Source organism: Sabethes cyaneus, chromosome 3 (assembly GCF_943734655.1).
Source record: "Sabethes cyaneus chromosome 3, idSabCyanKW18_F2, whole genome shotgun sequence".
NCBI classification, from domain to species: domain Eukaryota; kingdom Metazoa; phylum Arthropoda; class Insecta; order Diptera; family Culicidae; genus Sabethes; species Sabethes cyaneus.
Genome location: NC_071355.1, coordinates 111,372,284 through 111,399,378, shown reverse-complemented (window position 1 = coordinate 111,399,378; position 27,095 = coordinate 111,372,284). Strand labels below are relative to the sequence as shown.

Genomic DNA, 27,095 nt, shown 5'->3' with positions numbered 1-27,095 from the left:
AGTTTTTCTATCTTTGCTCTTTTTGTAATTATTGTATGACTTTTTCATGTACTACAAAATTGTACAAATAGTAAAAATACACAACTTTGCTGACCATAGTATACCTCTATGTTTGCTTGTTTAGGAACTGTTGAACGTTGATTATAAAAAATACCCTAATTTTGAGTCTGAATTATTCGACCACCAGCAGACGGATACATTTTTAACATTTTACATTTGCTGATAGTTTTGCTGCATACAGACAGCATTTTTCCGTATGAAGAAACGAGCGAAAATTCCGGTTGAGGTCAATTGCGGTACACCTCACATGCTGCTTGCTTCATTTCTCTGTTGTCGATTTATGCTGATCTATTGTCCTTGCTATTTAAAGTATTAATGCATTGAGTAATTAAGACATTTTGCTCATAACAAGTTTATTGAAGAATATACGTTAGTTAAACAATGATTTGTAACTATATAACAATAGGGCATTCAAAGACCTACACGTGTTGTACAAAATACAATAGCGTGAGTAACCGATGGTTAATACAAATTGATGAAATTTGCTCAAGAAAACTTTATTGATGTGAATCAAACAGAATGGCATTACAGGAAATTATGCATAGTTCAAAAACCTATAAACTAGACATTTACTACGCAATGTATATGTTAAAGAATAATCAACCTTATTCTTCGAGGCGAGTAACGTGACTATTTTGGAGTCACCGCGAATCAGGTGACAATTGACTTGGTTTGTCACCTAAGTGACACTGTTTGTCACTTAGCTGACAGGGGTTTGTTACCTAGGTGACACGGTTGTCGCCTAGGTGACTCAACTCGCAGTGGCGAGTGACAATTGTCGTATTGAGTCACGTGACTCGCAGAATAAGGGTGAATAATATTTCCTCTTACAACTTACTTTTACTTGCACTTACTAACATTAATAACAACTTACTCAGCAATTTAATGGAAAAAGTGCTCCTATTTTGTTCAAATTTTGTAAACTTATTCAATTTCCAAAAATGTTATGTAAACCAACGCACTACGCAACCTTAACCAATGGATGCATTATGTTCCGAAGTCGTGTCGATTTCTATCTCAAATAGCAAGTAAGACTGTATAACAAAGGTTCTCTTGACTACTAGGTGGATTAAATCAGGTTTTATATATAAGACCAGCTGACCCGACAAACTTCGTATTGCCACAAATTAACCTGTGTTGTACATAAGTCATGAATCTCGGATGATCTTTGTCACAATCTCGAGTTTTGCAAGTTTCTGAGGAGTTCAACCTTAGATGATTCATTTTGGCAGTTACGTAACTATGAAAGCATCCCAGGTAACCAATAGGCATCACCAATGCTATTCAAATGTATGTCAATAAGCATTAAAGTCGCCTTAAATGCTACTTAAATGCTATTTTGGCAAAATATACAGCTACTTTACTGATAACCTTCTTATAGTGCTGACAATGCTAATTTACAGCTAATTACCGACACGAAGAATTTGAATACAATTTTGGATGCCAATTTACAACACCTATGCAGTCAAAAAGCTAATATACAACAACATGCAGTATAAAATGCCAGATACGCTGATTTGCTGCTTATGTTAATGCTTATTAGTTACCAGGAATGGGTAGTTTAATACACAAATTTGCAATTTTTCCTCACAGTAAAGTAGAAAACAACTCCCCTGTCCCCTCATTGCATAGCCAGAAAGCGGAAAATAATATTCGCCATGATTGTACAACATTTCGCCGAATATCATTTTGCGAAAAACCTTAACCGGAATGTACCATTTCACAGAAAACTTTTTTGTGGAAAGTACGATTTCGCGATCCTCTCCTTACTCGCTGTCGCTCGTTCCAGGAAACCCAGGTAGACCTAGGAAAACAAATAAACCTAAAATTAAAAAAGAAGGAAACTTATCCAATTTAATTCTACTATGTATATTTTATTCACGACAGATACGTATTTCGCTTTCGACTTGCAGGTTTCCTCAGTGTTTGTTTTCGAACTTCGAAGGAAACCATTTCATTTGTATGGGAGCCCACCTCTTAAAAGGGCAAGGAGTCGTAATTCACCATAGAAAAAATTTCTGCCATCTAAAACTCCCACATGCCAAATTTGGTTCCATTTGTTTGATTAGTTCTCGAGATAAGAGAAAATTTGCATTTCGTTTGTATGGAAGCCGCCCCTCCTAAAAAGGTAATTAGTCCTAATTCATCATAGAAAAAATGGTTGCCACCAAAAATATCCACATGCCAAATATGGTTCCATTCGCTTGATTAGTTCTTGAGTTATGAAGAAATTTGTATTTCATTTGTATAGGAGCCCACCCCTCCTAAAGTGGGAAGGGGTCCTAATTCATCATAGAAAAAATTTTTGCCACCAAAACATCTACATGCCAAATTTTGTTCCATTTGCTTGATTAGTTCTCGAGCTATGAGGAAATTTGTATTTCATTTGTATGGGAGCCCCCCTCCTAAAGTGGGGAGGGGTCCCAATTCGTCATAGAAAAAATTTTTGTCTCCAAAACCACCCACATACCAAATTTGGTTCCATTTGCTTGATTAGTTCTCGAAGTATGAGGAAATTTGTATTTCATTTGTATAGGAGCCCCCCCTCTTAAGTGGGAGAGGTCCTAATTCACCATAGAAAATATTCTCGCCCTCGAAAACTTTCACATGCCAAATTTGGTTCCATTTGCTTGATTAGCTCTCGAGTTATGAGGAAATTTGTATTTCATTTGTATAGGAGCCCTCCCTCCTAAAGTGGGGAGGGGTCCCAATTCATCATAGAAAAAAGTTTGTCTCCAAAAACACTCACATGCCAAATTTGGTTCCATTTGCTTGATTAGTTCTCGAGTTATGAGGAAATTTGTATTTCGTTTGTATAGGAGCCCTCCCTCCTAAAGTGGAGAGGGGTCCTAATTCACCACAGAAAATATTCTTGCCCTCGAAAACTTTCACACGCCAAATTTTGTTCCATTTGCTTCATTAGTTCTCGAGTTATGAGGAAATTTGAATTTCATTTGTATTAAATCCCCCCTCCTTCCTAAAGCGGGGAGGGGTCCCAATTCATCATAGAAAAAAATTTGTCTCCAAAAACACCCACATGCCAAATTTGGTTGCAATTGCTTGATTAGTTCTCGAGTTATGAGGAAATTTGTATTTCGTTTGTATAGGAGCCGCCCCTCTTAATGTGGGGTGGGGTCTCAATTCACCATTGGAAACATTCTTGCCCTCGAAAACTCTCACATGCCAAATTTTGTTCCATTTGCTTAATTAGTTCTCGAGTTATGAGGAAATTTGTATTTCATTTGTATGAAACCCCCCCACCCCTCCTAAAGTGGGGAGGGGTCCTAATTCATTTTTGTCTCCAAAAACACCGACATGCCAAATTTGGTTCCATTTGCTTGATTAGTTCTCGAGTTATGAGGAAATTTGTATTTCATTGGTACAGGAGCCCGCCCTCTTAAAGTGGGGATGGGTCCTAATTCACCATAAAAATTATTCTTGCTCTTAAAATCCTTCACATGCCAAATTTGGTTCCATTTGCTTGATTAGTTCTCGAGTTATGAGGAAATTTGTATTTCATTGGTACAGGAGCCCGCCCTCTTAAAGTGGGGATGGGTCCTAATTCACCATAAAAATTATTCTTGCTCTTAAAATCCTTCACATGCCAAATTTGGTTCCATTTGCTTGATTAGTTCTCGAGTTATGAGGAAATTTGTATTTCATTTGTATGGAAGCCCCCCTCTTAAAGGGGAGAGAAGTCATAATTCCCCTTCTAAAGAGGGGAGGGGTCCCAATTTACCATAGAATAAATTCTTGTCACCAAAAACACCCACATGCCAAATTTTGTTCTATTTGCTTGATTAGTTCTCGAGTTATGCAGCAATTCGTGTTTCATTTGTATGGGAGCCTTCCCTCTTAGTGAGGGGAGCTAATCACTAAAACCTTTCCTGGCCCCAAAAACCTCTACCTGCAAATTTTTACGCCGATTGGTTCAGTAGTTTTTGATTCTATAAGGAACATCCCGACAGACAGACAGACTGACAGACAGTCAGACAGACAGACAGAAAGACAGACAGACAGAAATCCATTTTTATATATAAGATTTCTCATGCTGCTTATGACGTCAAAAAAATCCCGCTGCGATCTGGAATATCTCCAGGAAAATGAAACCAAAATTTATTACCTTATTTTTTCATTAAAGGCCAATCTATTATGGTTCTTTTAAGACTAATTGCATAAAAATCAAATGAAAATAAATGCAGATAGAGCCAAAAGTGTAACTGCAAGTACCATCATTTTTGATGTCGGGAACGCAAAGGCTAAACCACGAGTAATTACCCTACATAAATTCTAAATTGCAAACTATAGATCAAAAGTCGTCCTTGAAGCTTTTCTCTAAGGCCATCAATATTCAACTCAACTGTTATTTAAATTACTTATCGTTATTAAATAACTTTAGTTCAAAAACTAAGTTAAAAAAACTATCAATATGAGTGAGAATTTGAAACATAATATTGGCTGTTCACATCACTAGGTTAATTATTTTAGGTTTTTATTTTAATTTTATGCGATGATACCTAAGTTTGCGTTGTTAGCAAAAGTATTCTTTTTCCCAAAGTGTCTCATTTCCGAGAAGGGTTTTTACACCATACAAAACAGTGCTATGAGAAACACAGCATTGAGAAGCGTTTCTATAGTAACTCACATACTGTTACTGTTTACATCAAGTTGTAGCAGCAATTGGCGATTACAGTTTTCGTGAAAGTAGTTATTAGGTGCTTAATAATGCCAAGATCTCGACCGATAACTAAGTTAGGGGTTTACGGCCAATGTGACATTAATCCCGAAAGAGCAGTTCAATTTGTTATAAAATCGAAGCTCCAGAAGCAGTATTATACGCAAGTAATTTAATTTTTCAATATTCGCACATCTAACATAGTTGAATCTTAATAGGAAACCTCCAAATTGGGATATTGCTAGACACGGGTTTGAACTAAAAGCAATTAAAGTATTACGAGAGCATGAAGAAGTGATAAATGAGCAAAGTCGTATGAGAGCACTTTCCAATGAAAAATTTCAATGCAATGAAAAACGCCTGGCAGAAGCAGATAATCTATTGGATAAACTCTGGCAAAATTTTGTAGAAGTCAATAACTTTTTAAAAGATTGCGAAAGCAAAGAAAATGAATCTTATGCAACGGTACGTATGTTACTGTCTAAAATGCTAAACACTGCTAAAATAGTAATAATAGGTACTTATAATAATGACAATTTACTGATGCTAAAAATGTTTTTATATGCTCATAGAGTTTTACGCTCAGGTTCAAATTACAAATACCAATACCGAGGCGTTATTTCGAGAACCGTTTTTTCGATATTGATAAATTTAATCTCGGTAAGACCGGTAAAAGTCAGATATACCCGGTATAATCTGAAGAAAATGTTTTCGTTACACGAGTTACTCAGTTTCATTTGAAACCCCCAACTAATTGGTTAGTTAATTTAAAAAAATATATATAAGAACGCAAAGAGTTTTAATGGTGTAATGGTCACGTAGTCTTTTAAAGGAGAAAAACCCGAATTAATCCACCTAGCGGCGTGACCTAGCCTTTCTACTGCCACATCATTATTTAATTTCTCAGGAACATTTATAATTAACTTGACTATATTTTTAAATATCCGTTCCGTATTCCTCAAAATCCTTATTTGCCAGTAAAATTTACAACGTATTGCGTAGAATAATTATATATTATTTCTTTCGGTGCGTAAATAGTTGTAAGCGTCATTTATGTTACTTGATGAACACCTTATTTAGTTTTATAATATTTACTTGATTTATAGAAAAATAATGTAAACACAAAAGTTAATTTTTACAGACTTGAATGAATATATATAGAAAATTAGAAATTAACTTTCTAACGGGTCTACAGACGGCCTTAACTTTCGGGCTTCAGAGCCACATACGAAACTTATTTTGAATTGACAATATGAAATATGTGTTCATTGCAGATTTTTTGATATTTTGATATTAATACCACGCGTTCAAAAGTTAGCATCTTTGAAAAACAAAAGTTCAGAAAAATGATTATTAAACTTCGCTTTTGAAAAAAAGGATATCTACAACAAAATGATTTATCTGAAAATTTTACTATTAGTTTGCTTGGCTTAAATGTTGCAATATATCTGAATTAGACAAAATAACTGAATAAAGCATTAGATGTGAAAAAGAGAAATGGAACTTTTTCTTAGCTGGCGCTCCTTCAGATAATTATTTTTGCATAAAAATCAAAACTTAAGCTTCTTTTGAATGTACTTTCATGAAAAGATAGTCATTAGCTTGATCGTATCGTTTTTACGATGTTTTTACGAATTGTGAGAACCATGCTGCGAGGGAGAACATTTCGAAAAAGTACTCAATTTTAGAGCCAGGACAAAATTTAGATTCGGTTTCGCCGAAACTATGATTGCAGAAAATATTAATTGCATTATACTGGGTAGATGCTTGCTGGGCCGCTACCACTCGTTGAGCCACAACTACAAAAACATCCTTCGTTTTACCAGACATAAACCGGACAAACTCTTGGATAACCTCTGCGTGATTCAGATATCATCCCACACCTGACTCGGGAAGGATTTTAGTTACCATTCTCGTTAGGAACTCCCGAAGAAGTTAATGTAGGTATAGATACATACTCAACGGGATATACATTTTCGCGCTTTATATTGAGTAAGCGCAACTTTGGCAGCTTCTGATAATCAAATCGATAATTAAATCGTAGGCTATCCTTATTATCACATGCCAAATCACACGTTAATAATACTTCATCAATCTCAAACGGCTGACATTTGCTTAAATATTCTTTTAAAACCAAATTTCCCCCGTAAAACTTGTTGAAAGCAATATTGCATTATGTGGCAACCCATCAAATTACCGATTGCAATCACCCACCCACCGCTGAAATCATTGTTACCTCCACTACGCGTGGTGTATAGAAAATTTTTCTTTTAACAGCTTGCTTGGATCTAGCGTTACAGTCAAACACAAGGAAACTATACAGGGGTTAGACAAAATGATCGGGACAGGCAAAATTTTGATGAATTTCAAACGGCCATAACTTTTACAAAATTGGACATTTTTAGATGAAACCAATTGCATACGGCGGGGAAATTTTTCTAGTTTTCCTAATATATTTCAAAATTAGCAAAAGTCAACGGTCACCAGAGATATTCCACGTTGTCTGGGGGTATGTCAAAAACTGATTTTTTTGATCGCCTGTATCTTTTTCTGTCATGAAAATTTATTAATTTATATATTTTATCCCAAAACTAGATTTTATTTCCAGTCGATTGGTCGAAAAAGAACGGGAATCCGACGAGAAACAACCGAGATATGGCCATTTTAGTGAATTTAGTTCTGGAAATGTTGCCAGTAATGGCTCACCTCTATGACCATTTTAAAACATGACCAAAACCATTTCAATATGGATGTCAAACTTCAAATATTTACGAGGGTTAAAAATCCTGAAGTTTGACATCCATATTGATATGATTTCGAATATTCCCTGAAACGACCACCTCCGCCGGGGTACCAACAACCTGCTACAGGGTTGCCATGGCACGCTGCGGACCTGGAAATGCTCCCATTATCAATGGCTCCTAAAACGTTCATGTTTGATGCTCATATTGACATGGTTTGCGTCATATCCTAAACTGTCCAGAGTAGCAGATGTTACTAGTACTGATTTTACGAAATTGGTCGTAACTTGGTTGTTTCTCGTCGGATTTCCGTTCTTTTTACCTTTGTTATACAATATAACAAAGGTTTAGGAATTGGTCGAAAAACACGAAGTTGATCCAAGGCCCGGAGGGCCGTGTCACATATACCAATCGATCAGGTTCGACGAATGAGCAATGTCTGTGTGTGTGTGTGTATGTGTGTATGTGTGTGCGCTTCAATTTTCAATCGCCTATTTCTCGGAGATGGCTGAACCGATTCGTCTGCTATAACTTTTATTTGAAAGGTATTATTACCTAGTATATCACTATTAAATTGTTTCGTGGTCCGACTTTTGGTTTAAAAGTTATAAGCAAAAATGTGAAAATTACGTGACACGATTTTCTCCGGAATCACATAACCGATTTCGTCGATCTTAGTACCGAATAAAAGCTCTTACTATTGCTAAACTTCACGCCAATTTTTATTGAAAACAAACAAGTGGTTTAAAAGTTAGCCTTAAAAACCAGTTTTGACAAGGTTCAAATGATCGCCTGTTTCTCAGAGATGGCCAAACCGATTTACGCGCTATTAGTTTCATTTGGCAGGTAATATAGCCGGATAGATCACTATTGAATGGTTTTTTGATTGGATGTTTAATTTGAAAGTTATGAGTAATTGAATACACCACACCAAAATTAACAATAATTTATAATGATTTTAACTCAGATAAATAACCTAATTCCAATTATTTTAATATCAAACGAGAGGTTTTCACACCACGAATATATATGCAAAATTTCATAAGAATTGGTTTTACCGGTCAAAGATATTAACCCTCGGACATTCGCGCCAACTTTTATAACACAGTTACTCGTGTGCACAATAGCCCAAAACCAAAGAAAACGTGCGCACTAGAGTTTTGACTAGGAAAACTTGGTTTTAAGTTTATCAAACCTTTGGAAGAGTTTCTTAAAATTGAAAGATCTATCGTCTGGTAGAATTTGAATTTTGATTAATCCCCCTAGAAGTGAAATAAAAAAATTATTTTCCTTCGGTTTCAATATAACACATCGATGTGTTCTGCAAAGTTTTAGAGCATATTATTACAAGAAATTTTGCTGAAGACAGTAACCTTCTATCTCTTCAACGAAAAGATCTTATTTATTATGTATGAATTTGCAAAATCAGTTTTTCTAATTTAGCTCTTTTTGTAATTGTTGTATGGCTTTTTCATGCATTACAAAGTTGTATAAATAATAAAAATACACAACTTTGCTGAACATAGTATACCTCTATGTTTGCTTGTTTACGAACTGTAGAACCTTGATTATAAACAATACCCTGATTTTGACCCCGAATTACTCGACTACCAACAGACGGATACATTTTAAACATTTTACATTTGCTGGTAGTTTTGCTGCACACAGACACCATTTTTCAATATCAAGAAACGAGAGAAAATTCCAGTTGGGGCCAATTGCGGTACACCTCACATGCTACTTGCTTCGTTTCTGTGATGTCGGATTTTGCTAATCTATTTTCCTAACAATTTAAAGTATTAATGCATTGAATAATTCTGACATTTTGCTCATAACAAGTTTACCGAAGAATATTCGTTAGTATATACGTAATATATGATTTGTAACTTTATAACAATATGGCATTCAAAAACCTACATATGGTGTACAAAATACAACAACGTGAGTAACCGAAGGTTCATAAAAATTGATGAAATTTATTCAAGAAAACTTGATTGTAGTGAATCAAATAGAATGGCATTACAGGAAATTATGCATAGTTCAAAAACCTATAAACTAGACCTTTACTACGCAATGTATATGTTAAAGAATAATATTTCATCTTACAACTTACTTTTACTTGCCCTTACCCTCATTAGTAACAACTTACTCAGCAATTTCATGAGAAAAGAAATTATCAAAATTTTTAAGTGCTTCTATTAGGTTCAAATTTTGTAGACTTATTCAATTTCCAAAAATTTCATGTGTTTGGTTTACACCTGTGTCGATTTCTATCTCAAATTGCAAGTAAGACCGTATAACAAAGGTTCCTTTCACTACTAGGTGGATTAAATCAGGTTTTCACCCATCGATTGAAAATGAAATCTACTTTTGGGATAAAATATGAATATGAATAAATTTCCAGGATAGAAAAAGATACAAGCGATGAAAAAAATCAGTTTTTGACATACCCCCAGATAACCCGGAATATCTCCGGTTTCCGCTGACTATTGGGAATTTTAAAATATTTTTGAAAATTTAGAAAAAATTTCCCGTCGAATGCAATTAGTTTCATCTAAAAATATCCAATTTTATGGAAGTTATGGCCGTTTGAATTTCATCAAAATTTTGCCTGTCCCGATCATTTTGTCTAACCCCTGTATATATTAACAACAGTAAAGCAATCTAAAGAGTGAAAAACAATGTCCTGTGATGGTACTATATATAGTGGAAATTGCTGCAGGTTGAGACCAATTTTTTTCTATACCTATATAAAACCTAATCAGAATGTTTTAATTATGTCTGTTATACATCATTGGAAAGGTGTTTCTATTTAGTCCTAAAAATTCGCATAAAAAAACTGTTCCAGGTTGAGAAGTTTCTCATCTTTATAGTAGGGTAAATGATTTTGAGTGAACCTAGTCGAATTCTGATCTTGAGTGGGCCTATTTTTAAATAAGAATTTTAGGATATACCTATCAAGTCTGTATATTGTATTTTACTTTTATGTTTATCTTTAATCATTTCTGAACGTAAATATGTGTCATTCCACGGGAAATTTACAGTCAAATTTTTTTTCCTCCTATTTTTTTACGTTCTTTGTTCAAAAAATTCGATGTTACTGTTGGAATTCGCTAGATATGACTTTTTAAAGTATTGTAATTCGAAAAAATTACTATTTTTGAAATGCTGATTGTAAACATAGTTTGTAATATCAAAAAATGACTCTGCCAGATGTGTTCACTATTCCACAAGCTTTCCAAATTGGTATACCATACCTCCTCTCGATTGTTTTTCAATAGTTAAATAGTGCATTTTTATAAACAATTGCATTTTTTTCAAAGTTGGATTTTTTTTTCTCGATTTTTTTTTATTAATATAGGGTAGACGCACCATTAGTGGTGGTAGTACCAGTAGTGGTGGAAACTTGAATTATTCCTTTGTTTTTGCAGATTTTGATATATATATATACTAGCTGACCCGACAAACTTCGTATTGCCACAAATTAACCTGTGTTGTACATAAATCATGAATCTCGGATGATCTTTGTCACTATCTCGAGTTTTGCATGCCCCCCAGTGGGCGGCGCTTCCGACGGCGGGTCACCGGAAACACTCGCGACCGGCTCGTCCTGAATGATCTAGTGTTACTATAGATAGTTTTTGTGGTCTTGTTATTGATTAATGTTTTATGGAAGAGTCTCGAATTTCTCGAGTTGGATTAGTTTTTGAGTTTCGCAAAAATTTCTGTTTTATTTGTATGAGAGTCCATATCCCCCTACCACAGGGGTGAGAGGTCTCTAACTATCATAAAATAAATTCAAGACTCAAAAATCTCCTACATGCTAAATTTGGTTCCATTTGCTTGATTAGTACTCAAATTATAAGGAAATTTGTATTTCATTTGCATGGGAGCCCACCCTCTTAAAAGGGAAAGGGGTCGTAATACACCACAGAAAAAAAATTCTGCCATCTAAAACTCTCACATGCCAAATTTGGTTCCATTTGCTTGATTAGTTCTAAAGTTATGCGCAAATTTGTATTTCGTTTGAATGGGAGCCCCCCCCCCCCTCCTAAAAAGGTAAGAAGTCCTAATTCATAATGGGAAAAATGGTTGCCTCCGAAAACACCCACATGCCAAATATGGTTCCATTTGCTTGATTAGTTCTCGAATTATGAGGAAATTTGTATTTCATTTGTGTAGAAGCCCCCCCTCTTGAAGTGTGGAAGGATCCTAATTCACCGTAGAAAATATTTTTGCCTCCAAAAACCTCCACATGCCGAATTTGGTTCTATTTGCTTGATTAGTTCTCGAGTTATGGGGAAATTTGTATTTCATTTGTATTGGAGCCCCCCCTCCTAATGTGGGAAGAGGTCCTAATTCATCACAGAAAAAATTCTTGCCTCCAAAAACACCTACACGCCAAATTTGGTTCCATTTGCTGGATTAGTTCTCGAGTTATGAGGAAATTTGTATTTCGTTTGTATAGGACCCCCCCTCCTAAAGTGGGGAGGGGTCTCAATTCATCATTGAAAAAAAATTGTCTCCAAAAACACACATATGCCAAATTTGGTTCAATTCGCTTGATTAGTTCTCGAGTTATGAGGAAATTTGTATTTCATTTGTACAGGAGCCCCTCCTCTTAAAGTGGGGAGGGGTCCTAATTCACCATAGAAAATTTTCTTGCTCTCGAAAACTTTCACATGCCAAATTTGGTTGCATTTGCTTGATTAGTTCTCGAGTTATGAGGAAATTTGTATGGAAGCCCCCCCTCTTAAAGGGGAGAGGAGTTATAATTCCTCTTATAAAGAGGGGAGGGGTCTCAATTCACCATAGAATAAATTCTTGTCACCAAAAAAAACACCCACATGCCAAATGTTGTTCTATTTGCTTGATTAGTTCTCGAGTTAGGAGGAAATTTGTATTTCATTTGTACAGGAGCCCCCCCTCTTAGAGTGGGGAGGGGTCCTAATTCACCGTAGAAAATTTTCCTGCCCTCGAAAACCTTCACATGCCAAATTTGGTTCCATTTGCTTGATTAGTTCTCGAGTTATGAGGAAATTTGTATGGAAGCCCCCCCTCTTAAAGGGGAGAGGAGTTACAATTCCCCTTAAAAAGAGAGAGGGGTCTCAATTTACCATAGAATAAATTCTTGTCACCGAAAACACCCACATGCCAAATTTGGTTCTATTTGCTTGATTAGTTCTCGAGTTATGAGGAAATTTGTATTTCATTTGTATAGGAGCCCCCCCCCTCCTAAAGTGGGGAGAGGTTCTTATTCATCCTAGAAAAAATTCTTGCCTCCAAAAACACCTACATGCCAAATTTGGTTCCATTTGCTGGATTAGCTCTCGAGTTATGAGGAAATTTGTATTTCGTTTGTATAGGAGCCCCCCCCCATTTAAAGTGGGGAGGGGTCCCAATTCATCATAGAAAAAAATTTTGTCTCCAAAAACACACACATGCCAAATTTGGTTCCATTTGCTTGATTAGTTCTCGAGTTATGAGGAAATTGGTATTTCATTTGTACAGGAGCCCCCCCTCTTAAAGTGAGGAGGGGTCCTAATTCAACATAGAAAATTTTCTTGCCCTCGAAAACTTTCACATGCCAAATTTGGACCCATTTGCTTGATTAGTTCTCGAGTTATGAGGAAATTTGTATGGAAACCCCCCCTCTTAAAGGGGAGAGGAGTTATAATTCCCCTTATAAAGAGGGGAGGGTTCTCAAATTACCCTAGAATAAATTCTTGTCACCGAAAACACCCACATGCCAAATTTGGTTCTATTTGCTTGATTAGTTCTCGAGTTATGCAGAAATTTGTGTTTCATTTGTATGGGAGCCCCCCCTCTTAGTGGGGGGAGGGGTCTCTAACCATCACTAAAACCTTTCCTGGCCCCAAAAACCTCTACATGCAAATTTTCACGCCGATTGGTTCAGTAGGTTTTGATTCTATAAGGAACACAGGACAGACAGACAGACAGACAGACAGACAGACAGACAGACAGACAGACAGACAGACAGACAGACAGAAATCCTTCTTTATAGGTATAGATGACACATTCCGGCGTGACGTTACAACGTTTTGACATTTCTTTGCACAGTATTTGTGTTTCAGCTAAGAAAATCGTTGAGAAACCCCCAAATATTATTATATATTTGGAAAGGGCATAAAATTTCCTATTAAAAATGATCAAATTAATAGCATTTGCCTTACTTAGATTGTTTTGGAAAGCAAATATGTAGCGTGACGTTACAACGCGCCAGAAAATCGTCTTTTGGTTCTTCTGTTAAAAATATGAAAATTCTGCTCTCTTTCAAATTTTTGTCTAAAGGCTTTCTTCTATGATTTGATAAGAGATGAATACTGAACAACTTGCTATGTTCAGAATTCCGATAATTAGTGAAGTTATTTTTAAACAGATTTTACTTTTCGTGACGTTACAACGCTCTGCTCTACACAAAGAGGGTCGTAGCTCCGTTGTAACGTCACGAAAAATCTGTTCAGTTAATATTCGTTGATTATCGCTGTTGCTGCCTTCTGTACATAAGGGATAATCCAAAACCGTGTTGTTAATTTGTCTTTTCACTATTTTGCCTACGTAATTGTGGGGTTCTTCACAAATTACGTCGCGCAGTGGGAGGGATTCTAAGAAACTGAGACGTAAGTAATAGCATCGAAACCTTAAAACATAGCATAATAGTTGCTTCAGAAAAGTTTCTTCATTTAAAAAGCACTTTCTAGTTGTGAAAAAATATTCGGACATTAGGGTGTCCTCAAGCAGATACAAAAAATATTTTCTCTATTGTAAGTCAGAAATGATTTCTGTCTACAGAAAATTTATAGAAAAACTAATTTTAAGAAACTTTGTTGAATGCTAGATATTTATATTTTTTACATGAAAAAAGTTATAGAGGCAAACTCTTAGGGGCACCCTTTCTTAGGGAATTTTCACGACTATTAATTACGCGGTGAACTGGGGTATGACTGGTTAGAGGTTTTATTCGATAACGAAAGCGAAAAGGTTTGTATAAACGAAGTGTGTCTTCTGACGGTATATTTCATACTGATAAGAAAGAGGTGCGAATCTGGGTGTCCTATAGCTATTTATAAGATCGAGATAAGAGAGATAAAGCTAATGAGCATTGATATGAGTGCCTGAGGATCGTATCGATCTACGAACGCAATAGGGTTGATAACCATCTAATGTAAACCTAAGATAAATCGCGTACACCCTTAAAATATTTTTTTTCGATCTACCTCTTTAATAACGCTTCGTATGGCTTGCGAATGTTCTAAAAAATTGATAATCTAATTAAATTGCACATTTTTGTCGAAAATAGTAGAGCACTATCTTTTTCCCTTTAGACGCTATCACTGGCTTTTTTATTTTTACATGTACTCTTTAAGAGGGTGTATTTCGAGGGAAAGCAGCTATTAGCAGCTAATCTCACTTGTTTTTTGTGAGTTAATTTATGCTGTATTCCACCATGTACAACTTAGGATATAATGTGGAAAATCTAAAAAAAATTATTATGAAGACAACCGTAGGTGAACATGTATAAATAAAAGAAACAAGGGATAGTTCCTAAAGGGAAAAAGATAGATCTCTACTATCTTTGACGAAAATATGCAGGTTAATTCTATTACCAATTTCTTAGAATATCTAAAAGGCGTACGAAGCGTTATTAAAGAGCTAGATCAAAAAAACTATTTTAAGGGTGTCCCTAAGAGTTTGGCTCTATAACTTTTTTCATGCAAGAAATATAAATCTTCAGTATTCAACGAAGTTTCTTGAAATTAGTTTTTCTACAAATTATCTGTAGACAGCAATCATTTCTGACTTAAAATAGAGAAAATATTTTTTGTATCTGCTTAGGGACACCCTAATGTCCGAATGTTTTTGACGTAGGACTACGTCTTTGTTTACTATACTGGGACTGGGTAGCACTTTGTGAAAAAGAAAATAGAAGTGTAACGTTTGAATGAAAGATTTCAAACGCTAATAACTACTAAACTTCTGAACGGAACTGAACATTTTATATGCCGTTGGATAGATAAAATGACCAGCAATTTTATGGAGGGGGTAAGAGAGCAATTTTATGGAGGGCGTAATAGGGGAGCTCCTATGCAAATGAAACACAAATTTCCTTAAAACTCGAGAAATAATCAAGCAAATTGAACCAAATTTGGATTGTGGGGGTTTTATAAGGCAGGATTTTTTTCTATGGTGTACTGAGTGTACTGAGTGTACTGATCCCTTCGTCTTCTATAAGGGGGGGCTGCCATACAAATGAAATACAAATCTCCTCATAACTCTAGAATCAATCAAGCAAAAGGAACCAAATTTGGCATGTGGGTGTTTTTGGAGGAAAGAACTTTTTCTATGGTGTTCTGAGACCTCTTTCCCTTCTAAGAGGGGGAGGTTCCCATACAAATGAAATACAAATTTCCTCATAACTCTAGAACTAATCATGCAAATGGAACCAAATTTGGTATGTGGGGATTTTTGAAGGCAGAAATTTGACAAGAATTTCTATGGTGTACTGAGACCCATCCGTTTTTTAACAAGGGGGGGGGGCTCCTATACAAACAAAGCACAAATTTCTTCATAACTCGAGAACTAATTAGGCAAATGGAACCAAATTTGGCATGTGGTTGTTTTGGAGGTATGAATTTATTTTATGATGGTTTGAGACCCCTCACCCCTGTAGTAGGAGGATAAGGACTTTCTTACAAATAAAACAGAACTTTTTGCGTATGTGCCATATTTTCTGCTATGTAACAATCGGTAAGCTGTGAAAGTAAACTAATAAAACTTTCTATAAAAGACAGTGAATCGACGCGGCTAACTTACGTGCCTGTTGCCATTTATCTCAAAAGAGAAGGACATTCGAAAGGCACGTCACATTTGCTATGAACATGCTTTGACTTTAATGTTATTTGTTACCAATGGCCCTTTTAAAGGCCAAAAGCGAGTTAAAGTAAGATTATTGAAAGATGTCAAGCTACGCATAATCATATTTAATACAATAATATGTCGGCTGGTCATTTATTACTATTTCAATCCTTATGATGCACACAAATGATTTTTAAAAGAAATCTTTATATCTCAATGGTTGCTGGTATTGTACTTATGAATCCCCGTCCACGTATTTTCAAAGCCACCATTGCATTTAATGAAGAATTGAATATGAATATTTCGTTTATTTAAATATTCACAACAATGGCACTCACAGATTCTTACAAACATACATATGCCAGAAATGCAATTTACATTAGTCTTTGATCTAATGATCTGATATAGTCCTACGTCACCCTTTCGTACAACCCTTAGGGCTGTATACCTTGTAGTTTTTAATCACTAGAAAGTGCTTTTTAAATAAAGAAACTTTTCTGAAGCTACTATTATGCTATGTCTTAAGGTTTCGATGCTATTACTTATGTCTCACATGTTTTGAATCAGTCCGGCTGCCCGCCGTGACGTTACAACGCGAGCTTCAGTCAGTTGTAACTTAGGTTCTACTTACCTTATCTTCATTCTTTATGTACCATTTTAAAGGTATTTTTGAGTACAAAGAGAATACGGATCATTAGATTGCTCGAATTTGTACTTTTCTGCGAAAGCGAAAAAGTACGCCTTTTTCGTGACGTTACAACGCAAGAAAATGGCCCTATTTCAAAATACAAAATACTTGAAATACAAAATAACTGCAAAATTACATCCAAACTATTTTTGGAACGGATTCAGCATATATTCCTTTGTAAGTTGGTCGAAAACAAGTGATATTATGAAAAGTTTTAGCGCACTGTAGCAGCATTTTCAAAAATATCACGAAAAATCATTTATTTCTTGTAAATTTCATTTATTTTCGACACACGTTTTAAATAACTTCCGAAAATGATAGAATGCCAGTTAGGGCAGTTTTGAAAGATTCAAACATTGCCCAATCATGAAAAAATATTCAACAATGCTAAAAGCAACTTTTATAAAATGTCTGGTTGGTATACCGGCCCGCGGAATGTGTCATATATATATATATATATATATATATATATATATATATATATATATATATATATATATATATATATATATATATATATATATATATATATATATATATATATATATATATATATATATATAGGAGAATTATGCAAAGAGCTCGTTCGGACGAAGGCAGGGCTGAATGTCGAGTAGCACTTGCTGCTGCACGCGCAGCGCTTAAGAGTGGGATAAAAGCTAGTAAACGAGCCTGCTTTGAAAGATTATGTGCTAGTGCCAATGCGAACCCGTGGGGTGATGCCTACAGGGTCGTAATGGCAAAGACCAAGGGAGTGATGGCGCCCTCAGAGCAATCGCCAGAGATGCTGGAGCGGATCATCGAGGGCCTCTTTCCGCGCCACGAGCCAAGGCCCTGGCCCCAGGCCGCTGAGTCGTCCCACGGCCGACGTTCCAGTATCTCAGACCATAGCGTAGGATGGTCGGCCTCCCAGCCGAACATCCAAAGTAACGTGGGCGACGGCGGTTTGGCGGTCGGGGACGAAGTGACGGTTACGAATGAGGAGCTCATTGAGATCGCTAAATCCCTAAAGGTGAGCAAGGCACCGGGGCCAGACGGAATCCCGAATATGGCCATTAAAGCTGCTATGTTAGAGGCTCCCGAGTTATTTGGAGCAGTAATGAGGAGATGCCTGGAAGCTGGCCACTTCCCGGACAGATGGAAGCGACAGAACCTCGTGCTGTTGCCGAAGCCGGGAAAACCTCCGGGTGTTCCCTCGTCATATAGGCCGATCTGTCTGCTCGATACTGCCGGTAAGGTGCTGGAGAAGGTTATCCTTAACAGACTCGTACAGTACACGGAGGGTACAAACGGTCTGTCAAGGAATCAATTCGGCTTCCGAAAAGGCAAATCTACGGTGGATGCAATCTTGTCTGTCACTAAGACAGCCGAGGTGGCAATCCAGCGCAAGAGGACAGGTATCCGCTATTGCGCAGTTGTCACGCTTGACGTGAGAAATGCGTTTAATAGCGCTAGCTGGGACTCCATAGCCAACTCGCTTCGGAACGTCCAAGTGCCGGTGTCGCTGTACAGGATCCTGGAAAATTATTTCCAGAATCGTGTGCTATGCTACAACACGGAGGAGGGTCAGAAGCGCGTTCCAATCACCGCAGGGGTTCCGCAAGGTTCCATACTGGGCCCGGTGTTGTGGAACGTCATGTATGACGAGGTGTTGAAGCTAAAGTTCCCGGTAGGGGTGGTGATTGTCGGCTTTGCGGATGATATCACCCTGGAAGTCTATGGTGAATCTATCAGAGAGGTTGAGTTGACGGCTGCCCACTCTATAAGCATTGTTGAAGATTGGATGCGATCCAGGAAACTGGAGCTAGCGCATCATAAAACGGAGGTTATCGTGGTGAACAACCGCAAGTCGGTACAGCAAGCAAAGATCAGCGTCGGGGACTGCACTATTTCGTCAACGCGGTCCTTAAAACTTCTGGGAGTCATGGTCGACGACAAGCTCAAGTTCGGGAGCCACGTCGACTATGCCTGCAAGAAGGCTTCCACAGCTATTTCGGCATTGTCTCGTATGATGTCTAATAGCTCTGCGGTATATGGCAGCAAGCGAAGGCTATTAGCCAACGTGGTCCAGTCTATACTTAGGTATGGCGGACCGGTGTGGTCATCGGCGTTAGGTACCAAAAGCTATCTAGCCAAGCTGGAAAGCACCTATCGTCTCATGTGCTTGAGAGTGGCGAGTGCGTATCGCACAGTTTCACATGACGCAATCTGCGTCTTAGCAGGTATGATGCCTATTGGCATTATCATCAGCGAAGACGTAGTGTGCTTCAACCAACGTGGAACTAGAGGCATACGGAGTACCACAAGATCGGCCTCGATGACCACATGGCAGCGGGCATGGTCTAATTCCACAAAAGGTCGGTGGACACATCGACTTATCCCGGAACTATCTGGGTGGGTCAACAGGCGCCACGGCGAAGTCAACTTCCACCTGACACAGATTCTGTCAGGGCATGGTTGCTTCAGACAGTATCTGCATAAGTTTGGGCATGCGGAGTCCCCCGCGTGTCCCGAATGCGTGGATGTTGAGGAAACGGCAGAACATGCTTTCTTCATATGCCCTCGTTTCGCGGGCGCGAGAAGCAGCATGATGGCAGTGAGCGGACAGGACACTACCCCGGATAACCTAGTCCAAAAGATGTGTTCCAGCTCGGACATCTGGGGAGCGGTCAATGCGGCTGCTACCCAGATTGTACTCGAGCTACAAAACCACTGGAGAGCCGATCAACGGCGAATAAACAGCCTAACTACCATAGTCCAGTAGTTATCTAAGCGAGTGCATTAAGCACAATAGCCCCTCCCTGAAGTAATACCGATAAGGTGGTGCCAGGGGGGATTGAGGCTGGAGACTCGAGTAGGGTTTTAGTGGGTCGGGATCCTCACGCCCCATTAGGGGGGTCGGGATACCTAAACCCCACTCCCTGAGGTATCTTTGCAGGTGTCTGATAGTACCGTATCTTCTAAGGTGCTCAGCAGATTTCCCAACTCGTAAAAAAAAAAAAAAAAAAACACATGTATATATATATATACATACATATATATATATATATATATATATACATATATATATATATATATATATATATATATATATATATATATATATATATATATATATATATGACACATTCCGCGGGCCGGTATACCAACCAGACATTTTATAAAAGTTGCTTTTAGCATTGTTGAATATTTTTTCATGATTGGGCAATGTTTGAATCTTTCAAAACTGCCCTAACTGGCATTCTATCATTTTCGGAAGTTATTTAAAACGTGTGTCGAAAATAAATGAAATTTACAAGAAATAAATGATTTTTCGTGATATTTTTGAAAATGCTGCTACAGTGCGCTAAAACTTTTCATAATATCACTTGTTTTCGACCAACTTACAAAGGAATATATGCTGAATCCGTTCCAAAAATAGTTTGGATGTAATTTTGCAGTTATTTTGTATTTCAAGTATTTTGTATTTTGAAATAGGGCCATTTTCTTGCGTTGTAACGTCACGAAAAAGGCGTACTTTTTCGCTTTCGCAGAAAAGTACAAATTCGAGCAATCTAATGATCCGTATTCTCTTTGTACTCAAAAATACCTTTAAAATGGTACATAAAGAATGAAGATAAGGTAAGTAGAACCTAAGTTACAACTGACTGAAGCTCGCGTTGTAACGTCACGGCGGGCAGCCGGACTGATTCAAAACATGTGAGACATAAGTAATAGCATCGAAACCTTAAGACATAGCATAATAGTAGCTTCAGAAAAGTTTCTTTATTTAAAAAGCACTTTCTAGTGATTAAAAAACATTCGGACATTAGGGTGTCCCTAAGCAGATACAAAAAATATTTTCTCTATTTTAAGTCAGAAATGATTGCTGTCTACAGATAATTTGTAGAAAAACTAATTTCAAGAAACTTCGTTGAATACTGAAGATTTATATTTCTTGCATGAAAAAAGTTATAGAGCCAAACTCTTAGGGACACCCTTAAAATAGTTTTTTTGATCTAGCTCTTTAATAACGCTTCGTACGCCTTTTAGATATTCTAAGAAATTGGTAATAGAATTAACCTGCATATTTTCGTCAAAGATAGTAGAGATCTATCTTTTTCCCTTTAGGAACTATCCCTTGTTTCTTTTATTTATACATGTTCACCTACGGTTGTCTTCATAATAATTTTTTTTAGATTTTCCACATTATATCCTAAGTTGTACATGGTGGAATACAGCATAAATTAACTCACAAAAAACAAGTGAGATTAGCTGCTAATAGCTGCTTTCCCTCGAAATACACCCTCTTAAAGAGTACATGTAAAAATAAAAAAGCCAGTGATAGCGTCTAAAGGGAAAAAGATAGTGCTCTACTATTTTCGACAAAAATGTGCAATTTAATTAGATTATCAATTTTTTAGAACATTCGCAAGCCATACGAAGCGTTATTAAAGAGGTAGATCGAAAAAAAATATTTTAAGGGTGTACGCGATTTATCTTAGGTTTACATTAGATGGTTATCAACCCTATTGCGTTCGTAGATCGATACGATCCTCAGGCACTCATATCAATGCTCATTAGCTTTATCTCTCTTATCTCGATCTTATAAATAGCTATAGGACACCCAGATTCGCACCTCTTTCTTATCAGTATGAAATATACCGTCAGAAGACACACTTCGTTTATACAAACCTTTTCGCTTTCGTTATCGAATAAAACCTCTAACCAGTCATACCCCAGTTCACCGCGTAATTAATAGTCGTGAAAATTCCCTAAGAAAGGGTGCCCCTAAGAGTTTGCCTCTATAACTTTTTTCATGTAAAAAATATAAATATCTAGCATTCAACAAAGTTTCTTAAAATTAGTTTTTCTATAAATTTTCTGTAGACAGAAATCATTTCTGACTTACAATAGAGAAAATATTTTTTGTATCTGCTTGAGGACACCCTAATGTCCGAATATTTTTTCACAACTAGAAAGTGCTTTTTAAATGAAGAAACTTTTCTGAAGCAACTATTATGCTATGTTTTAAGGTTTCGATGCTATTACTTACGTCTCAGTTTCTTAGAATCCCTCCCACTGCGCGACGTAATTTGTGAAGAACCCCACAATTACGTAGGCAAAATAGTGAAAAGACAAATTAACAACACGGTTTTGGATTATCCCTTATGTACAGAAGGCAGCAACAGCGATAATCAACGAATATTAACTGAACAGATTTTTCGTGACGTTACAACGGAGCTACGACCCTCTTTGTGTAGAGCAGAGCGTTGTAACGTCACGAAAAGTAAAATCTGTTTAAAAATAACTTCACTAATTATCGGAATTCTGAACATAGCAAGTTGTTCAGTATTCATCTCTTATCAAATCATAGAAGAAAGCCTTTAGACAAAAATTTGAAAGAGAGCAGAATTTTCATATTTTTAACAGAAGAACCAAAAGACGATTTTCTGGCGCGTTGTAACGTCACGCTACATATTTGCTTTCCAAAACAATCTAAGTAAGGCAAATGCTATTAATTTGATCATTTTTAATAGGAAATTTTATGCCCTTTCCAAATATATAATAATATTTGGGGGTTTCTCAACGATTTTCTTAGCTGAAACACAAATACTGTGCAAAGAAATGTCAAAACGTTGTAACGTCACGCCGGAATGTGTCATATATATATATATCAAAATCTGCAAAAACAAAGGAATAATTCAAGTTTCCACCACTACTGGTACTACCACCACTAATGGTGCGTCTACCCTATATTAATAAAAAAAAATCGAGAAAAAAAAATCCAACTTTGAAAAAAATGCAATTGTTTATAAAAATGCACTATTTAACTATTGAAAAACAATCGAGAGGAGGTATGGTATACCAATTTGGAAAGCTTGTGGAATAGTGAACACATCTGGCAGAGTCATTTTTTGATATTACAAACTATGTTTACAATCAGCATTTCAAAAATAGTAATTTTTTCGAATTACAATACTTTAAAAAGTCATATCTAGCGAATTCCAACAGTAACATCGAATTTTTTGAACAAAGAACGTAAAAAAATAGGAGGAAAAAAAATTTGACTGTAAATTTCCCGTGGAATGACACATATTTACGTTCAGAAATGATTAAAGATAAACATAAAAGTAAAATACAATATACAGACTTGATAGGTATATCCTAAAATTCTTATTTAAAAATAGGCCCACTCAAGATCAGAATTCGACTAGGTTCACTCAAAATCATTTACCCTACTATAAAGATGAGAAACTTCTCAACCTGGAACAGTTTTTTTATGCGAATTTTTAGGACTAAATAGAAACACCTTTCCAATGATGTATAACAGACATAATTAAAACATTCTGATTAGGTTTTATATAGGTATAGAAAAAAATTGGTCTCAACCTGCAGCAATTTCCACTATATATAGTACCATCACAGGACATTGTTTTTCACTCTTTAGATTGCTTTACTGTTGTTAATATATACAGGGGTTAGACAAAATGATCGGGACAGGCAAAATTTTGATGAAATTCAAACGGCCATAACTTCCATAAAATTGGATATTTTTAGATGAAACTAATTGCATTCGACGGGAAATTTTTTCTAAATTTTCAAAAATATTTTAAAATTCCCAATAGTCAGCGGAAACCGGAGATATTCCGGGTTATCTGGGGGTATGTCAAAAACTGATTTTTTTCATCGCTTGTATCTTTTTCTATCCTGGAAATTTATTCATATTCATATTTTATCCCAAAAGTAGATTTCATTTTCAATCGATGGGTGAAAACCTGATTTAATCCACCTAGTAGTGAAAGGAACCTTTGTTATACGGTCTTACTTGCAATTTGAGATAGAAATCGACACAGGTGTAAACCAAACACATGAAATTTTTGGAAATTGAATAAGTCTACAAAATTTGAACCTAATAGAAGCACTTAAAAATTTTGATAATTTCTTTTCTCATGAAATTGCTGAGTAAGTTGTTACTAATGAGGGTAAGGGCAAGTAAAAGTAAGTTGTAAGATGAAATATTATTCTTTAACATATACATTGCGTAGTAAAGGTCTAGTTTATAGGTTTTTGAACTATGCATAATTTCCTGTAATGCCATTCTATTTGATTCACTACAATCAAGTTTTCTTGAATAAATTTCATCAATTTTTATGAACCTTCGGTTACTCACGTTGTTGTATTTTGTACACCATATGTAGGTTTTTGAATGCCATATTGTTATAAAGTTACAAATCATATATTACGTATATACTAACGAATATTCTTCGGTAAACTTGTTATGAGCAAAATGTCAGAATTATTCAATGCATTAATACTTTAAATTGTTAGGAAAATAGATTAGCAAAATCCGACATCACAGAAACGAAGCAAGTAGCATGTGAGGTGTACCGCAATTGGCCCCAACTGGAATTTTCTCTCGTTTCTTGATATTGAAAAATGGTGTCTGTGTGCAGCAAAACTACCAGCAAATGTAAAATGTTTAAAATGTATCCGTCTGTTGGTAGTCGAGTAATTCGGGGTCAAAATCAGGGTATTGTTTATAATCAAGGTTCTACAGTTCGTAAACAAGCAAACATAGAGGTATACTATGTTCAGCAAAGTTGTGTATTTTTATTATTTATACAACTTTGTAATGCATGAAAAAGCCATACAACAATTACAAAAAGAGCTAAATTAGAAAAACTGATTTTGCAAATTCATACATAATAAATAAGATCTTTTCGTTGAAGAGATAGAAGGTTACTGTCTTCAGCAAAATTTCTTGTAATAATATGCTCTAAAACTTTGCAGAACACATCGATGTGTTATATTGAAACCGAAGGAAAATAATTTTTTTATTTCACTTCTAGGGGGATTAATCAAAATTCAAATTCTACCAGACGATAGATCTTTCAATTTTAAGAAACTCTTCCAAAGGTTTGATAAACTTAAAACCAAGTTTTCCTAGTCAAAACTCTAGTGCGCACGTTTTCTTTGGTTTTGGGCTATTGTGCACACGAGTAACTGTGTTATAAAAGTTGGCGCGAATGTCCGAGGGTTAATATCTTTTGACCGGTAAAACCAATTCTTATGAAATTTTGCATATATATTCGTGGTGTGAAAACCTCTCGTTTGATATTAAAATAATTGGAATTAGGTTATTTATCTGAGTTAAAATCATTATAAATTATTGTTAATTTTGGTGTGGTGTATTCAATTACTCATAACTTTCAAATTAAACATCCAATCAAAAAACCATTCAATAGTGATCTATCCGGCTATATTACCTGCCAAATGAAACTAATAGCGCGTAAATCGGTTTGGCCATCTCTGAGAAACAGGCGATCATTTGAACCTTGTCAAAACTGGTTTTTAAGGCTAACTTTTAAACCACTTGTTTGTTTTCAATAAAAATTGGCGTGAAGTTTAGCAATAGTAAGAGCTTTTATTCGGTACTAAGATCGATGAAATCGGTTATGTGATTCCGGAGAAAATCGTGTCACGTAATTTTCACATTTTTGCTTATAACTTTTAAACCAAAAGTCGGACCACGAAACAATTTAATAGTGATATACTAGGTAATAATACCTTTCAAATAAAAGTTATAGCAGACGAATCGGTTCAGCCATCTCCGAGAAATAGGCGATTGAAAATTGAAGCGCACACACATACACACATACACACACACACACAGACATTGCTCATTCGTCGAACCTGATCGATTGGTATATGTGACACGGCCCTCCGGGCCTTGGATCAACTTCGTGTTTTTCGACCAATTCCTAAACCTTTGTTATATTGTATAACAAAGGTAAAAAGAACGGAAATCCGACGAGAAACAACCAAGTTACGACCAATTTCGTAAAATCAGTACTAGTAACATCTGCTACTCTGGACAGTTTAGGATATGACGCAAACCATGTCAATATGAGCATCAAACATGAACGTTTTAGGAGCCATTGATAATGGGAGCATTTCCAGGTCCGCAGCGTGCCATGGCAACCCTGTAGCAGGTTGTTGGTACCCCGGCGGAGGTGGTCGTTTCCGGGAATATTCGAAATCATATCAATATGGATGTCAAACTTCAGGATTTTTAACCCTCGTAAATATTTGAAGTTTGTCTGGTTGGTATACTGGCCCGCGGAATGTGTCATATATATATATATATATATATATATATATATATATATATATATATATATATATATACCTATATATATATATATATATATATATATATATATCTATACCTATAAAGAAGGATTTCTGTCTGTCTGTCTGTCTGTCTGTCTGTCTGTCTGTCTGTCTGTCTGTCTGTCTGTCTGTCTGTCTGTCTGTCTGTCTGTCTGTCTGTCTGTCTGTCTGTCTGTCTGTCTGTTTTGTGTTCCTTATAGAATCAAAAACTACTGAACCAATCGGCGTGAAAATTTGCATGTAGAGGTTTTTAGGGCCAGGAAAGGTTTTAGTGATGGTTAGAGACCTCTCCCCCCACTAAGAGGGGGGGCTCCCATACAAATGAAACACAAATTTCTGCATAATTCGAGAACTAATTAAGCAAATAGAACCAAATTTGGCATGTGGGTGTTTTCGGTGACAAGAATTCATTCTAGGGTAATTTGAGACCCCTCCCCTCTTTATAAGGGGAATTATAACTCCTCTCTCCTTTAAGAGGGGGGGTTTCCATACCAATTTCCTCATAACTCGAGAACTAATCAAGCAAATGGAACCAAATTTGGCATGTGAAGGTTTTCGAGGGCAAGAAAATTTTCTATGTTGAATTAGGACCCCTCCTCACTTTAAGAGGGGGGGCTCCTGTACAAATGAAATACCAATTTCCTCATAACTCGAGAACTAATCAAGCAAATGGAACCAAATTTGGCATGTGTGTGTTTTTGAAGACAAAATTTTTTTCTATGATGAATTGGGACCCCTCCCCACTTTAAGAGGGGGGGGGGGGCTCCTATACAAACGAAATACAAATTTCCTTATAACTCGAGAGCTAATCCAGCAAATGGAACCAAATTTGGCATGTAGGTGTTTTTGGAGGCAAGAATGTTTTCTATGATGAATAAGAACCTCTCCCCACTTTAGG

General features: G+C 36.3%; 1 protein-coding gene across 1 annotated transcript in view; it reads left to right on the top strand.

The window, feature by feature from the left end:
- Positions 1-27,095, top strand: part of LOC128744243 (clathrin heavy chain) — a 356,313-nt gene that overhangs the window by 244,002 nt on the left and 85,216 nt on the right. The gene's annotated exons all lie outside the window — the stretch shown is intronic.